Source organism: Fukomys damarensis, unplaced genomic scaffold (genome assembly GCF_012274545.1).
Source record: "Fukomys damarensis isolate Sample0158 unplaced genomic scaffold, DMR_v1.0_HiC HiC_scaffold_36, whole genome shotgun sequence".
Taxonomy (NCBI): Eukaryota; Metazoa; Chordata; class Mammalia; order Rodentia; family Bathyergidae; genus Fukomys; species Fukomys damarensis.
Window position 1 is genome coordinate 38,651,219 of NW_022900948.1, and position 13,744 is coordinate 38,664,962.

The following is a 13,744-nucleotide window of genomic DNA, read 5'->3' on the forward strand; positions in this document are numbered from 1 at the left end:
TCCCCCCCCCCCCCTCTCCCCCTCTCCCTTTCTCTCTTCCCCTCTTCCCCTCTTCTCCTCTTCTCACCTCTCCCCCTCTCTCCCTCTCCCTTCCTGTTTAATTCGATCCTCAGTACTGGGAAGAAAAATAAATTTAAAAAAAAAAGAAATTTTTGAAGATTATTCCTTTACTCAGTAGAGCTTTATAATGCCTGATTTTCCCACCTAGATCCCTTTTTCTGATCATTAGTAAATGAATCCTAAAATCTGTCTTAAAGTTCGTGCTTGGGCTGGGGATTTAGCTCAGTGCTTCTGCCACCTGCCTTACAAGCACAAAGACTCAAGTTTGATCCCTGGTTCCCCCGCCCCCCAAAAAAGTTTGTGCTTGACATTAAATAGTATGTATTACCTTGGCTCTAAAGCATGAGAAACAAATCTTAATTGCCTGACCATATTGCCGAATTTGGGGTTTGTACCTCTTGAGAGTTAATGCATAGGTGATATGTACTGTATTGCCAGTGAAGATTATATCAGCACCTATGTTATAAACCACCAGTCTTCCTAGCAGTACATTTTCTTTTTCTTTTTGGTACTGGGGATCAAACTCAGGACCTTAGGCTTGCAAGGCAGCTGCGGCACCACTGAGTTAAATCTCCGGCTCACAACCAATACATTTTCCTTCATATTAAACTCTTAGTTTTTTTCAGGTGCATTAGCAAAAAGCTACTCTGTTAACTTTAACATGTTGTACTCACATAAAGCTTAACAATAATTATTTTTAAACTTTCTCTGTGCCTTTCTCCCTCATTTATACATTTTGGTACTTATAACCCACAAGCTATGGTTATTAATCTTGTTTTACCTTATCTGAGGATGTCTTGTATCACTTAAAGGAACTCAAATATAGAATCTTTCTTTGGAAATATATTTTAAATATAACCAATGATAATAACAGCATTCAAGTCTAAATTGGATTAAATGTTGGGTATTTGTATGCTATTAGCAACATAAGTTAATTGTTTTAATATTTTTATCATGGAGGTGATAAACGCTCCTGTCGTTGAAGATATTCTGATAGAGTAGGAATATGTCATGTAGATTTCTTTTGCTATGACAGATGATTTTCTGTGTGTAGGTCTTTAAAATTTTTTAGAAGTACATGGTTATTTTCTTATTGTAGTTACTTGTTGAATTCTCTGGAATCTGGAGAAATCTGATTTCTGTCTAACCTCAAAAGCTAATACAGTAGTTAGCAGAATGGTGATACAGGCTGTAACAACGGCACTAAGAGGCTGAGGAAGAAGCATCAAAACTTCTAGGTCTGCCATGCCTGCCTGGCAAGTGCAACGTCCTGAGTTCAATCCCTGGTACCACACACACAAAAGAAAATCACAGTCTGCCTGGGCAACTTAGTGCAACCCTGTCTCAAAAAAAAAAATTTTTTTTTTAAAGGAGTGGGGACATAGCACAGTACTGAGGTCCTGGATTCAGTCTATAGTATCACCAAAAAAAGAACATTGAAAAAAGCTAAAATTTACATTAAAAATTGTCCTCCAGCAGAAACTCTTATTTTTAGTTGTAAGAAAAGATCTTTTCAATTGTTTAAAACATCTATGGAACTTAAATATTTGTAAACTTTATATTTTCTTAAACTGTACCTATTATGATGGTATAAATGAAGGACTCAATAAAATGCTGAGGAATTGCTCACTCCCTATTTGACACATGTATTAAATGTTATTCATTGTGTCACTGGGCCTTCTCACATCAGAAGGTACAGAAAATTTGTGCGTCCTCTGCTAACCATTTTTGGTTTGGTGATACATTGCTCTGAAAGTCAAAAGTCAAAGAAAAGAGAAACCATATTTATAGGTTCTTGTCATGTATTGAATGATTTGCTTGTTTGACATTAAATTCACATAAAGAGGACTGGATATGCAAATACTTCAGATCTAAGTACAGACGAGTGGATATTCTAAATGGAATAGATTCATTTCATAAACTGTAGATGTGGAGGAACTGTTTTGACTTCCTAAAAGAAGGACGAGTATTTGGAAAATCCTTCATTGCTTTAAAGTAAGATTTTTTTGTTGTTGTTTTGTTTTTTTTGTTTTTGGTACCGGGGATTGAACTCGGGTCCTTGCGCTTACAAGGCAGGCCACTGAACCGCTGAACTAAATCCCCGGCCCTAAAAGTAATATTTTTAAATGCTAATATAAGTTACGTGGTGCTTCATAAATCTGTTCAGAAAAAGTAAAGGATTTTGAAAAATATAAGTATACTAGCTAAATCAGAAATGTAATCTCATCTTGTGAATGAGTAGTGCATTCATGTTAAGCTAATTTTCCATGTGTTCCCAAGGGTATTTTCTATTGTGGAAATGGCATCCAAATAACAATTTAAATATTTAGTTTTAGAAATAATTATGTTGAAATGGCATAAAGCCAGCATACCTACCTAGTGTTCTGGAAAAATACCAAACTGCTATTTACTGAAATAGCCGTAGGAACATGGAAAAGCTATGTATGTATTCTTTTCATGTCAACATTATTTTACTCAAATAATCAGCTTAGTGTTAAAATTACTTTATGTACACTTCATCCCCTCCTCTTACCTCTTGTATCTTTTAGTAGTGGTATCAAAGTATAGTGAGAGTATCAATTTCAGGATCTGGAAGGCCTACACATCCCAAAGTTTTGCACTTATTTAATAAATGACTTAAAGTAAACTACTTAATGACTCTGAGATTCACTTTCTTTATTTATAAAAAATTGAGCTACCTATACTTCATGGAATTGTACCATAAAGCACCTAGTAATTTCCCCCCATCCCAGTATACTCATATTTATAAAATAATGCAAAGGATTCGATTCCATTATTTTACACATCTAAAGTCACAACACTGCCCAAGGTTAAAAAAGGAAAAGAACCCAGGAGTTTAACCCCTACTCTTTTTTCCTGTATTATACTAAAATGTAAACCTAAAAATTAATCCTGCTGGCTCTCAAGGCTTACCTCATGATAACCCACTCTGCTTTCTCCAAAGTGTACTTTCATCTTGCTTTTTCTTTTTTTTACTTTTTCCAAGCTTGCTCTGCAGAGCCAGTTTCTCATGCTTCACTTTTACTTTTTCAAATAAACATTGCCACTACAAATAAATAAATCCTACTACAGTTTGATTACTCATGAGGAAGTGAGAAATAACTAGGAACATTGGCACTCACCTTTAATGTGTTGATTTCATGAATTTTATTCTAAAAACACCGTAAAACTACAATGAAGACTCTTAAGAACTTTTATCAAAGGATTGATGGATAAGCAAAATGTGGTATACCTACAATAGAATATTATTGAGCCTAAAAAAAGGAAGGAAATTTTAGCATGCTGCAACATGGATAAGTCTTGGAGACATTATAGAAGAAAATAAGGCAATTACAAAGGACAAACATTCTGTAAATCTGTTTTATGAGCAGTCATTTATAGAGCCATAAAATAAAATAGTGTCTACCAGGGGAAGTGGGGAGTTAGTGTTAATGGGTATGGTTTTAAATTTAGGAAGATGAAAACATTTTAGGAATGGATGGTGGTGATGATTGCATAACAGTGTGAATATACTTTAATGCTGCAGAATTATACCTTTAAAAATGGCTATAGTGGGAAAGTTTATTTTACATATATTTGACCAGCAATATAAAAAAACATTTACAACTTGTAAAACATTAAAAAAAAAACTTACTTTTGCCTTGTGAATTCCTGTATTTCAATTTAGGTTATCTTTTTTTAGTTCAATTAGAGTTGAACAAAAATTCACTTAATAGTTTAAGGAAGTAAATTGTCACAGGCATTATATTTTAAAATTTGTCAAAGTGGTTCTTATATAAGCTAGTTTTTCTTGCTTTTAATTGCAAGTATGCAGCTAAGGGTTTTTAAGCTAAGCTGAAATTAATCAGAAGTCTTAAATTAATATGGTTCTATTAGCTTAATAAAATAACTCAAAGAAACGGCCCCCAAATTCAGAGACAGGCTTAAAGCCAAGACATATCTATTGTTTAGCAATTAATAGTGATGGCAAGGATTTTTTTTTTTTTTAAAGATGGAATGGTTTTCCATTGAGTTTTAATAAGTTTATCCCACCCTTTTTAGGGATAAATTGTGCGCAATTCATGTGAAGACCAATACAATGAAACAGTTCAGAGACAGAAAAATCCTGAAACAAATATAGTAAGATTTTTATAGCTTCTTTGTATCCTGCTTGTTTAATTTTGTTGTTTGGGATCAAACCTAGGCTTCAAGAAGCTGAGCACACTCTTAACACTCAGTTATGCCCATCCTTTGTTTAATATGAAAAGCTACAAACCCTATAGGAATTGACCTTGTACAGTTTCTTTGAGACTTATTTTGCTGTTTCCTGTTTTGTTATTTTTTTGTAAACACAGTAATCTTACCGGACTAGTATTTTAGAGGGGTACATCTAGGCACAGCATAAGGATGGATTTGAATAGCAAGAGAGAGGTACTCCAAAGAGGGCAGATACAGTTCAGCAAAAGACAGGCACATAGATACCTAATTTTGGACCAAGTTCCACAAGTTTCTCTGAACTTCAGCAAATTACTCAATCTAAGTCTCAGTTTGTCATATGAAGTTAATACCCATCTGGCAAGGTTAGTGTGAAGATTAATAATAAAACATATAAAACTTTTTATTATCACATTGAACATATGACTGCCACTCAGTAATTGTAATTAATAACTATCTCCTTTTTTGGATTTACTTAAGATGATTTAAATGTCCCCCTTAAGATTCCATAAAATTTACTCATTTACTTACTATTGAACAACCAAAATATTGGGAATTGGGTGGGAGATGATGAGAGTGTTTGGCTCAAAGGGAATTGAAAGTATGTTTTGTGACTCAGTGTTTAACTGTTTTCAGCCATGACAGTTGAGATAGTCTTGATTGGTCAGTGAGGCACGCCCAAGGATAGTTATCTTTTTGAGTCTCTTCATTTTAAGCATCATCCATTTCCACATCCCTAGTACTCTGCATGTAACATAGCATATTTGTTATTTGTCTTCCTAATAACTACTTAGACCCTATTAGCACACTGATAAAAGTAGTTGTCTCACATGAAGTCCCAGTTGGGGGATAGGTTCCAGGACCTTCCCCTTCATACCAAAATGGCATAATAATAGCATATAACCTATGGACTTCCTTGTATATCCTCAATACAATGTAAATGCTGTCTTAAAAGTTGTAATGCTGTATTGTTTAGGAATTGATGACAAGAGGAGAAAAAGTCCACATGTTCATTATGGATACTGTCTTAGTCACTGTTATTGTTGTTGAGACACAATATTTAATACTCCAAATTTAAAGGAGGACAGGTTTATTTTCTCACCAGTCTATGTAAGGCCTGCAGATTCTAAAGTAAAAACCAGTTTGGTGGAAGAGCCTGGCAGAGGACAGCTGCTTGGCCACACAGCAAAGAAGAGAAGGGAGGAGCCTGGGAGGAAGACACACCCTCCGGGTTACCTGCCCCTTCCAGCCTGGTCCTACCTCCCAACAGCAAGTCAGATATAAACCCCCATAATCCAGTCACTTTCCAGATGTGAGGCTTTGGGGACCATGTTACATCCAAACCATAACAGATACATTTTTTTTCCTGAATAATTTTGGTCCTTGGTTGAATCCATGGATTCATTGGGCTGACTGCATCAGCCAACAAAATTTATTGAGAACTGTGAGTAAGCAAGGACATGATGTGAATAAAACACATGATCCTTGTACACAGGTAGTTCAAGTGAATTATGTTTGTGCCTGTGTATTTCCAGCATACGGTCTGATAGTTTACAGAATGAATGGATCAGTAAATATAATAGAGTGGAAGAAAGGTGATACAGATTACATGTAAATGCTGAGGTTTTGTTTTGTTTTTTTGTAGTACCGCAGACCCCACCCTACAACCCGCTCATCGAATTCAAGACCTAGCTCTTGCCAGGCAGACATGGTACTGCTGAGCTACATCCCCAGCCCTAGTACTGAGGATTGACCCAGTGTTTTGTGCATGCTAAGCAAGAGCTCTCAACATTGTAGAAGGGGAGGAAGGAGGTTAAATACTTGATTGTATTCTTAGATTGATGTTGGGGAAGAGAAAAATAACTGAAAACAATGACACATTTCCAAGGAAACAACATGCAAAGCCTTAAAAGCATAACACTGAATGAAATATTGAGTGGATTGTTCAATAGTAGGAGATAAGACTAGAATGATAGATTGTAGAATATGAAAGACTAAATGTAAAGATTGGATTTTTGTTTTCAGTCATAAGCAATGAAGGGCAGGGAGGGCATGGAATATAGAATCATACCTAAGTTTTAGAAGTCATATAACTGTAGCACTCAGAGAAGCACTTACTATAGAGAGTCTAGGAAAGGAGAGTTTTGAAAGTTAATTACATGAGGGATGGCAAGGAAGGGATAGATTGGATACATGTTGCAAAACTAAAATCCATTAGAATTCTAAGGGAGAATAAGAAGAATAAAAATTTGGTTTGTTTTTGTTTATGTTTGTCTTGGTTCTCTGATTGTTAATGATGGCAGGGAAAGGAAGAATGTGCTTGTATGATGTGTGAAAGTCATATGGTATGGTGGATTAACTAATGGTCAACTTGGAATGCCCAGCTAAACTGAGTCAGCATGGTTCTGGGCATGGAAGACCCACCTGAGGACTGTTACCAACAGTTTAAAAAGAAAACTGGAAGGGACGATGATACGCTGTTGATTTTCCTGGAGAAGCTTGCCACAGCTGGTTTTCCTGAAATGAATTTGGCTGTTATCATCAGAGGAGCTCAAGTCCTCGCTGTCTCTGGTGATGGCTGCTGTTCTCTTCAGGGGAGCTCTGGTCGTCACTTTGAGTGTCACTTCCTGACTCCAGTGCAGATCCCTCAGCCTGATGGCACAGATCCTTCACCCCGCTCGCACGGACTTTCTAGCTTCCACCACTGGCCTTTGGGCTTCCCAGGGCAGATCCTGGATGCAGACTTACATGAGACATTGCCTTGGGCTCTAGGCCTTCTGCTGGACTTCTGCAGTTCATTGCTGTGGGATCCAAGCCCTTGGCTGGATTCTTCGGGTCTCTAGCCTATGGATAGATCCCTTATGCTCCTCTGCATTTGACGTTGTTGGTAAATATTATAAAATATAAAAATCCTGTAAATTATGTGTCCTGTTTTTTTTTTGCTTGTTTGTTAGTTTGTTTGTTTGTTTTAGACAGGGTCTCACTGTGTAGTTGAGACTGACCTGGAACTCACTATGTAGCCTAGGATGGTCTTGAACTCACAGCGATCCTCCTGCCTCAGCCTCCCGAGTGTAGGGATTACAGGCATGCGCCACCATGCCTGGTGAGGGCTATGTCCTGTTTTAAATCTATCCACTTTCAAATCCTGACTGTACCAGATGGTTTGGATTTGGATGCGTGAAATTGGTTTTTAGCTGTCCATGGAATACAGTGAAGCAGAATCCATCACCTATTCTAACAATCTTTGTGTACCTCTACTACAGTGAGTACTAAATGTTCACTAGGTCATTTTCTGTTCTGGGATATGCCTGTCAAAAGTACATAGTACCTTTTATTCCTCACCATGACACTATGTCTAGTGCTTGATAGATATCAGACACTTGATAGTGGCAGAAAAGAAAGAAAACCTTACCAAAATACAGTGGTACCTTGGTTCATGAGTACTTTTGTTCGCAAACAATTTGGTTTGTAAACAGAAATGTGTGACATATTTTGTTTTTGATTCTAAACTCTGCATTGGGTGACAAACATGATTGTGGCCATATTTCCCACACAAACACAAATATGGCCATCTTCCAAAATCGTAGAACAAATAAGTTTGTGAACAGGGTTACCATTGTTGTACTCAGGTGCAATTCAAAAGAAAAGATAGGCTAGAGTGTTGTCAGCATGCAGTAGAAAGATCTAACTATGTTAGCTCATGAGATAGCCAAGCAAAAAAGTAACAAGGATAGAATTACAATAATAAGCTGAAGGAAATGGACCTAAATGAAGAGTAAGAAGAGGTAGTCAGGAGTGGAAAATCGAAACAAAGACCTAAGAGTTTCAACATAAAGAAATGGTTATTACTTTGATTTACTTCAGCAGGTAGAGTATGAGAACTGAAAGAATTCTTTGGGTTTTAAAATTTTCTGTTCTTTTTTTATTAAAAGGTTCTGAGAGGGTTGTTGAAAAGTGAAGAGTTAGACTTTTGAGAGGTACTGTTTCATGATGGAAGTCACATTGAAGTGGGGAGACAGCAGTACTCCACCTTCAAGAAGAGTGACTCTCTGGATGTTGTGGCACACACCTGTAATCCCAGCTGCTGGCTAAGGCAGGCTTGCCCATAGTTGAGTTCGAGGCCAGCCTGCACTACAAAGTGAGACCTTGTCTCAAAAAACAGACCAAAAAATGTGTCTCAAGAAAACCAAACGAATAGAGATAAAATAAGCTCTGGGCAACTGAATGGCTGGGCACTAGCACTTTTTTCCCCATTCAGGTCATCATTCACATCCCTTTTTGTGGGGAGGGAGGGTACCGGGAATCAAACTCAGGACCTTGCATTTATGAGGCAGGTGTGGTGCCACTGAGCTAAATCCCCGGTCCTATTCACATCCTATATAAGACTAGGTAGGTGGCTCTTTTTTAATATTTAGATCTTTAATCCACTTGGATTTTAGTTTAGTGCATGGTGAAAGATAAGGGTCTAGTTTTTTTGGGGGGGTCTTTTTTTGGTACTGGGGATTGAACTCGGATCCTTGTGCTTCCAAGGCAGGCGCCAGAACCACTGAGCCAAATCCTCAGCCAATAAGGGTCTAGTTTTAATCTTTGACAGGTTGAAATCCAGTTTTTCCAACACCGTAAGTCAGGCAGAACTCTTGAAGGCATTGGCATAGGAGAAGACTTTATGAACAAATCCTCAGCATTGGAACTAGCAGAAAGAATCAACAGCTGGGACCTCATCTTATTAAAAAGCTTCTGAACTGCAAAAGAAACCATCAACAGAACTAAGAGACAACCTACAGTGTGGGAAAAAAATTTTACCAGCTGCTCCTCAGACAAAGGACTATTATCTAGAATGTATAAAGAACTCAAAACAATCGGCACCCCCAAATATAAAGACCCCATTCAAAAATGGGCATCCGAAATGAACAGACATTTCTCAGACAAAGAAGTAAAAGCAGCAAGTAAATATATGAAAAAATGTTCCACATCACTGGTCATTCGAGAGATGCAGATGAAAACAACACTGAGATTTCCCCTCACCCCACAAAGAATGGCTGCTATCAAGAAATCAACCAGTAACAAATGTTGGCGGGGTTGTGGGGAGAAAGGATCCCTTCTCCGTTGTAGGTGGGAGTGCAGACTGGTGCAACCACTATGGAAATCAATATGGAGATACCTCAAAGAACTAGGATTAGAGGTTCCCTTAATCCATTTGACCCAGTCATCCCTCTGCTGGGTATCTTTCTAAAAGAATTAAAAGAATCATATCACAGTGATATATGTGCACGCATGTTTATAGTGGCACAGTTTGCAATAGCTAAAACTTGGAAACAGCCCGTTTGCCCTCATTTGGAGACTGAATGAAGATGTGGTTTTTCTATAAAATGAAATACTACTCAGCCATAAAGAATGAGAAATTAGAGTCATTCATAGGAAAATGGATGCATATTGAGGATACACTCAAGTGAAATAAATAAAAGTCACATGTGTAAATACCGAGTAGTTTCTGTGGTGTGAAAAACTAAAATTGTACATAAGACCCTAATGGTATAACTGACAATATGAAATAGAAAGAAAAGGGCTAAAAGTGGAGGGGAAGTGTGGGAAGGGTAGGGGAAAGGAAATAAGGGAAAAGAAAAAAAAATATGAGAAAATGAAAATAAAGTATCTGTAAATAGGGAAGGAAGGAGGGGGTGAAGGGAGGGCAGGGACAAGGGGAAAAAATGAGAACCAAGACCTATCATGTAAACGTACAAGATCCCAATGATGAATGTAACTGTACTGTATACCTAAAATGTACCAATAAATTCCATACAATTGTGAAAAAAGAGCCAGATGTGGTGGCGCACACCTGTAATCCCAGCACTCGGGAGGCTGAGGCAGGAGGATCACTGTAAGTTCGATACCAGCCTGGGCTACATAATGAGTTCCAGGTCAGTCTCAACTATACAGTGAGACCCTGTCTCCCAAAAAAAAAAATTTTTTTTTGAAAAAAGGGAAAAGAACCCCCCCTCCAAAAAAACTAGGTACATGGCCTGGTGTAGTGATGGACACCCTGTAATTCAAGCACTTGGGAGGCTGAGGCAGAAGGATCTCTGTGAATTTGAGGCTGACCTGGGCAACATAGTGAGTTCAAGACCAGCCTGAATTACACAGCAAAACCTGTCTCAAAACAACAACAACAACAACAAAAAACTAAGTAGGTCACTTTTATGAGATGGTTTTTGTCTCTAGTAATTGCAACTTAGCAAATCCATGCCATTGCAGATTCGCCGTTACTGGTCAGAATGATGTTAGTAACAATAATACAATTATCTAATATTACTCTCCAAAAAAATATTCTTGTTTTTAAAATGTAAGCAGATTATCCAGGGGCCAACTTTTCATTTCAGTCTCCCATTAGTATAAAAGAGATTGAGAATGACTATCAATCTTCATTCAGCAAGTCTGAGTTATATGTCTTTTGCGGTGGTCTTTAGAAAAGTGCATAATTGAGCATAAGTTTTTCAGTTTATGGCAGAGAACAGTAAATATGGGCAAGAACTTTTGATAAATAGTCGCGAGACTAATTTTCAGTCAGTCATTCCTATTGCTCTTCTATGTGTCATAGGATAAAAATAATGAAGGGTAAATGTAATTTTAATTAGCAATAATCGCGCCTCGGATAAACCTCATGGGCTACGATACTGCCACTGCACAAAGCTGTAAATGTAATTTTAAAATATACCATAATAGAACTTTTGGCTATGATCAGGAGGCTGCATAAGTGAACAAAATTATCATCTTACGTGGTTTTATTGAAAGAGCTATAGACAAAAAAAAAAACCTTCTTTGACATAAACTCAACCAGTATGGCTATCTTGCTAGCATGTTCTAAGGGTCTAGGCTTACCACATCCATAAAAGAGAGACAACTGTTCATGCTTTCCAAATACCAAAGTGTTCATTGTGATAATAATACCCACTCTTGTCAATTTTATAGATTTGTTAGGTTGGTAAAATGAAATAACGTGTTCATTTATTTTTTTGTATTGTATATAGGTAATACATTTTTATTCAGAGTATTCCTTTATTTAGATACAAATTAAAATATGAAATTAGGAGTGTATGTATTTTCCCCTGGTAATGTATTTTCTGAATTGGATTATGTAAATCAGTTAGTATCCATTAAGTTGTTTTGAATTGGTAGTTTTTGAAGAGCTTTAACTGCTAAATATGTATAATATTCAATGCATATGTTTAATGTCATATTACAATAGTTTTATGAGATTGATAGTTAACAGATTCTTTTATGGGGACTGAGGCTCAGCATAACCAGGCTCATACAGTTAGTAAATAGTAAAACCAGCATTGTATGTGTGTGTGTGTGTGTGTATACACACAGTATATGTATGTTGAGGTGGGATGCTGCGGATGGAATTTGCATACTAAGCATGTGTGCTGCAACTGAGCTACACCTCAGCCCATAGAACCTGTATTCTAACTTGGATTATTCCTAATTCCAGTTGCTTGCTTTACCATCACAAATATGACTGCTGTTCTTACTGTCAATTTATAAAAGGTGGTCTTTACTTTTCATTGGGTGGTTTTATCCTCATTTGCCATTTACCTTACTTTAATATTTTAGCATCTTCCATATGCCAGATGTTGTTCAAGATGCTAAGCATAAACACCAATTAAACACAGAAATGGAGCTGAAGTTCTAATTTACATAATACTTAAATGAATATCATAATGGTATCCGGTAATGAAGTTCTATGGAGAATGGTAGAAGGGGATAGCAGGGTATTTAGGGGAGGAAGTTTGTGCTATATTATCCATAGAAGAATTTATACTTTATTGTCCATAGAAACTTGAATTAAACAGATTAAAGTATAAAGAATCAAAGTAGGGGGCTTCTTGTAACTAATGTAAGTAGGGATTCAAAGTAAAACAAAATTAGTCCTTAGGGTCTTAAGGCAGAGCTTGTGAATCTCTAGCGTATTGCCAGAAGTACACTGTATTTTGTGGAGGCCAGGGAAAGTGTGGTCCTCCTTGTGGGTGGAGCTCATGGACTCCTTTACTTTTGTCCATGAAACGGGAGAAAAGAATTATTACCATTAATTTTTTTCCTGTACTACTTAGTGTTTTGATAAGCCTCATTCCCACTGAATGATTCAGTTACTTTCAGTTGCCAAAACCAACAACAAAGCATCTTATGAAGTGTATTTTCCAATTAGCCCCACATAGGAAACAGGTGGAACTTTGAAATAGGTGGCAAATTTTATTTCCACATTGTAAATACAGAAATATAGTCTTTGTAAATCCTGAGTATTTTATATTTTATGAAAAAATAAAAGATTTTCAACCAAATAATAGAATAATAATTTTACAGGGTGTATCTTCAAAGTAGTTAATACAAGACATAAACCAAAAAAAGAAACAGATAATATAAGCTTTCTATTCAGTAAACTAAGATAAAATTTTAGTACTGTATAAATGAAACAAATTAGTATATATTAAAATATTTTTAAAAACAACAAAATACATAATTTGAGGAAGTATTTGAATTTCTCCCTACTTCCTGTTTATCTCTTCTATTTTACTCTTTGTGTATGTGTATACATATATACATTTATGTGTGATACATATATATGTGTATGTGTGTATATGTAATATGTGTATAGTGTTTCTCATATAAGAACAACCATGCAGGATTTGTTCTTTTTTTTTTTTTTCCTTTTTATTGAGTTTTTTGGTACAATCTAGGTATACAATACAGTTACATACATTATTGGGATCCTTTACATGATAGTTCTTCATTTTCATTTTTTCCCCTTTTCCCTGCCCTTCCTTCTCCCCCTCCTCCCCTCCCCATTTACAAACACTTTATTTCCATTTTTTTCAGTTTCTCATATTTTTTCCTCTCCCTTATTACCTTTCCCTCACCCTTCCCACTTTCCCTACACCTTTAGCCCTTTACTTCCTATTTCACATTATTAATTATCTCATTAGGATCCTGTGTACTATTATAGTTTTTCACACCAGAGAAACTGTTCGGTATTTCAGTTAAAGAAATCTCTGTATGAACATTAAAAGTAGGGAATGCTAAAATAAAACTAAAAAGGAAAGTAAAAGAGAAAAGGCAATGATGTAACATTAAAATAATCCTTAATTCTGGAGATGAAAATGGTCCCTGAACATATTTAAATAAATTGTTTCTTGCTCTTGTAGTCTTATATTATTCTTTTTCATTATTTAGAGAATATTTTATTAGTTTCTGTAATCAAACCCATGTAGATATGGCCTTACATATTTAATATAGTGTGTTATCCCTGTACAAATAGAAAAAAAATTAACATTTCTAGACCAATATGGCTGTTAATTTCTGTACAATGTCAACTCAACACAGTAAATTGGGATAACTTTTTCCAAAGTTGAAGTTAAAGTTTCCAGAAATTCAAATTATATATATATGTGTACACACATATATATATGTATGTATA

At 36.2% G+C, this 13,744-nt stretch overlaps 1 protein-coding gene and 1 non-coding gene across 3 annotated transcripts in view; one reads left to right on the forward strand and one right to left on the reverse strand.

Annotated features, from left to right (window-relative positions):
- Window positions 1–13,744, forward strand: part of Rabgap1 (RAB GTPase activating protein 1) — a 176,744-nt gene that overhangs the window by 12,153 nt on the left and 150,847 nt on the right. The gene's annotated exons all lie outside the window — the stretch shown is intronic.
- LOC117284386 lies at window positions 10,822–10,964 on the reverse strand. The gene has a single exon (XR_004515463.1). It is a non-coding gene; the product is annotated as a U4 spliceosomal RNA (small nuclear RNA).